Raw genomic sequence first — 5000 nt, 5'->3', positions numbered from 1 at the left:
AGACCAAAGCCAAAGAAATAATAACTGTCAATTATTGACCAAATAATTCAGAGCAGACAATAAAATATATTTGTCTACACTATAGAGCAATATGTAAATGAACCTATCGACTTATTTCATCCTGCATGCATAAACAACGTCAACAACAACTATAAAGGATTTTTCGGTCTGCGGGTAGACAGAAATTACAATATCGTAAAGACAATTATAGATGTTACTTTGTTACCGGTCTCAACAGGAGATAACGAGTGCTGGAGTGTACCACTTATCCGCATTTCTATATCATCACACTATCGATATCCGTTGAATATATTATACGTGAAAATGATATTTTGTTTCAGAGAAGTTGTTTTAGCGCTGTACGTTGTAAAGTTTTCAGTATCATATTTATGAGAATTAATAGATCATAAATATATATCATATTAATAACTTTCAAGTGTCGTTTTTTTTTGTCTCTAGAATAACTTACATAATTTAAATTTACAGCAATACTACGAAAATATAACTGGGGAGCGTTACTTTGTAGCCGCACAAAGGCCATGATTGTACAAAATCCGAGATTAGATGCAATCCAGCCGCGATCATCATGTACATTTTTAAGTAGGTAAATCATTGCTGTCTGTATACGGAATTATAACTAGAATTAGTTTCCAATCATAACAAGTCAATACAGTAAATAGAAGCAGTCGCTTATACATTTTCTATAACCATAAATACACATCTGTTACATATATATATATTATGACATAGATTAAGTTCGCAGACAGTGCAGTTTTTCATGAAAAATATTGATTAATGTTACATAACAGAGATATGTCACTTTGTTAAATAATCAGCGAGTCATTACTACTACTACTACTGCTACTACTACTAAAGCTGCTGCTACTACTACAACTACTACTACTACTACTACTACTACTACTACTACTACTGCTGCTGCTGCTGCTACCACTACCTACTACTACTGCTGCTGCTGCTGCTGCTACTTTGCTGATGCGGTTTTTTAAAGTCTTTTCTCCATTGTTAGGCACCACACCGGTAATTTAACGGGCGGGGAATCAGTACAGCAAATCGAGTCCCGCAAATTCACTGATACTTGATTGTTTTCAGACATTGAGAGTATTAAAGGCAAGCTGTCCTGCCTGTCGACAAATCTTCATTTGGTATGAATTGCCAAATAGGCACAAAACTCGAAATTTTGGTGAAGGAAAGCGTCTATAAGAATTTAGCTCGTTCTTCATTTTATCTACGTGATATCTTTTATCATTTATCTTTTATTTGAAAGCAAATCTGACTTAAATCTCTAAAGATGGATTCCGGTGTGGCTGTGTGCTAAGAAGTTTATTTCCTTTTAATAGGTCTCCGGGTTCAGACATATTGCGTAGCACTTTGGACAACTGTCATCAACTATACGCTTAATAGAATGTTTGAAAAGACTGAATGATATATCAAAACCATTAAACACAAAATTACATAAAAAGGGGAAAAGAAAATATTAATCAAGTCTGTGGAATTCTGCTTTATTCGTGTAATTGATTTATAACTTTGGTCTATGCTTTTCTCTTTCTATACGAAGTCTGCTGGTGCTGCCTCACACAATCCAGATCCGCTTCATATAAGCTGAGTTATACTTCAGCAGTGGTCGATTCGTCTATCCTTAAAACATTAAAATAATTTTTGCTGCTGCTGCTGGTATTTCTTATGTTTAAGACGGCTGTCTATAGCGATTAGTCAACGAGTATCTTTCATCAATAGACAGGATGCTATTGAAATGAGGGAGGAGTTTTCATTAAGATACTACTGTTTCTTCTGAGGGATGTTGTGGTTTCACCTAGATGAGGCTGGGAAGATTTTCTTGAATCAAGCTGTTCGTTATTGGTGTGAGGACACATCAATTTTATTTCTTTTTACTTTTGATATTTTAGGAATATTGTACCAGGGATTAAGGTTTCACTGTCCCATAGGGAGCAGCTTGCTAGCTTTACTTCGTTACTTTGTTCCATGATATTCCTAACAACTATAACATAACACAATGACATTCCATTGCTATTTCCTGGTAATGTACAATAATGAAAACTTCTAAATGTATAGTGACACCATTCGGTTACATATTGCCACAATTTTCAAGCAAACATATACATATGCCATGATGCTGGCTTTACGCCAGGCAGACACAGGACATTTATGTACCTAACGATCATTTTAAACCATTACACAGAAATGCTGAGGCTCTCGTTCGCGGGCATATGAGGCATGCACTATTTGGACTAGTGTTCTCTTTCTGTTGGTGTAAGCCAGATAAGACCCCTCCACTTCATGGAGCCATGTAAGTCCTCTACATCGACTCCCTTCTCTGTCTCAATAAAAGGAATTTGCGATAATATATGCCCTAGTAATGTTTCTATTGGAAATATGAAATACCTCATGTCATTAGCAATGTGTCAATAGGCCATTCTCCTATTGAGAGGTTCTGGCACACTGCTGGCGGCAACACATAAAATGACTGCCAATATTTCGCTCTCTTAGCGAAATATTCCACATCACGATTCGTCCGTTATGCCAAGATGTGTGTGTGTGTGTGTGAGTGAACGAAAAAACAGAGAAATATGAGAGGGAGAGTAACAAAGAGAGTGTGAGAGAAAGTTTCGTTATTGTATATTCCACCCACAGATATTTGAATGTTTCTACCGCAAACATTTTGTCGTCTTCCACTCCAAATGGATAACATTACAGATATAATACTTAACATGAGTTTTAAATAATCGAATATGTTCACAAGTATCCAGCCAAAAACGTCAGAAGTAAAGAAAAATAGGTTATCTACACTTACATTAGACATGGATTGTCTTATTCTCACAGCAGTTTACAACTTTTATAATATATCTTGTAACGATGGGAAATTAAACTGTATGGTGTATTAATTCAAATACACCATACAGTTCTATATTTAAGAGATGAGGAATTATGTCCATTATTTACATTTGACGGATATTTGTCCTCATCTTGATTGTTGTTAACACAACGGTTCGGCTAATATATCCTCTAGACTTTATCAGATGTCTTGGGGGGAAATTTCGAACTTGGGTTATCTTACCAAAGGTATTTTTCCATTTGTTGTTGTTGCTGTTATTATTATTATTATTATTATTATTATTATTATTATATTATTATTATTATTATTATTATTATTATTAATCCATTTATGAATCTATAGAACATCCTAATTTTTAGTTCAATTAGAATTTATTGTCTCATGCTGAATAAAATTTTTACAGTTTTGTTAAAATTATTATTATCATTATTATTATTATTATTATTATTATTATTATTATTATTATTATTATTATTATTATTATTCAGGTCACTGACTGGAATCGAACTCGGAATCTTGGGGGTTAATAGCCGAGCTCTTAACCGCTAGGCCATATGCTCATGGGACCTGAATAATAATAATAATGATAATAATAATAATAATAATAATAATAATAATAATAATAATAATAATAATAATAATAATAACAACAACAACATCGAAAAATACCTTAGAAATGAGAACCCAGGTTCGAAATTACCCCAAGATACCTGATGAAGGCTGGAGGGTATATCAGCTGAAACGTTGTGTTAACAAACAACAAACAAGACGAGGACAAATATCTGTCAAAAACAAATAATGTAAATAAATACGTTATATTATTTGTGAAGTATTTTAATTTAATTGCAGTTTTGCTCTGTAATTTTCAATGGGAAGCCATATTGTTTGGCATAAATTCAGCTTATAATAATCACCTTCAGTTATTTGATTCTTCTAATTCCGACAGTATTTAAGTTAACTTATATGGATAGGTGTACAATACAATTACTTGAGAATAGTGCATACATTCATTGAATACTCATTTCCTCAGGCAAACCATTTTTTTCTACTTATTATATTTTAATATATTTCGAATGAAACGCAAAATATATTCGAAATCATACTAACACTTCAAATATAGAATTCGGAGATGTCTTTTGACAAGCATTTAAATTTACGTTCTGGTGTTTATGATTTTTAGAGTGATATTTTTATAATCATAATTTCGAAATATTCAACTCCATATAATTCACGACACTCGATGTGAAATTCCGATACCTATTAATTATTTTGAATGGAATAGTCAGCACATGTCAGCCATGTTTTAAAATGATGCCAAATAAAGTTACAGTAATCATATTTCCATACAAGTGAAACATCATTCTCTGGATCGATTATTATTCATTGAAAATTACTTGTGATGTTTATTAACATTCATAGCGAAGAACTTGCAGTACACAAAAACGTTAGAAATACACATGATGTATAAGGCATTGATTAAAAGTTTCTAGTGAATACGGACTTCAATAGAAACGAAATCTAAAACATCATTGGGCCAAATATTATGGAAAGCATAACTGCATTGAATTCATAAAATGTTATTGAACATTTCTAGCAATACATTGTTATATATTCGATAGCGGTATCTGGATATTAGATATTTAAATTGATATTAAATTAAAAATATTTTCTGATTGTAGAATCAAGCTTTTTTTTCTTTTCTGCTGGGGCGTTCACATTTAAAGTAAGATACATATTTACGCAGTCGCCATTGAATGGAAAATGCAAGTTTTTCCACAAACTTTGTGTTTATGTGTGCGTGTTTGCGTGTGTGCGTGTTTGCGTGTGTGCGTGCATACCCGTTTGTGTGTGAGTATTTCTGTGTGTGTATGTGTGCGCGTATGTGTTTGTACGCGGATGTGTGCGTGTGAGTTTGGTTTCTGGCTGAGATGTGTGTGTATAAATTTGGTGTATACAATTAAATAGCATTAAAATAGGATTTCTATGTGTTTATCATACTAAATGGAAATATACTGACGGAAGAGGGCATGGCACTGTAGCATTGTGCAAATTGTTTAGAATCTCAATATACATCGGAGTGAGACGAACATCGTCGCTGCATTGACACAAGCAAACGACACATATTTTG

The sequence above is a fragment of the Octopus sinensis genome, linkage group LG5, assembly GCF_006345805.1.
Source record: "Octopus sinensis linkage group LG5, ASM634580v1, whole genome shotgun sequence".
In the NCBI taxonomy this organism is placed as follows: domain Eukaryota; kingdom Metazoa; phylum Mollusca; class Cephalopoda; order Octopoda; family Octopodidae; genus Octopus; species Octopus sinensis.
This window is presented reverse-complemented; position numbering follows the sequence as displayed.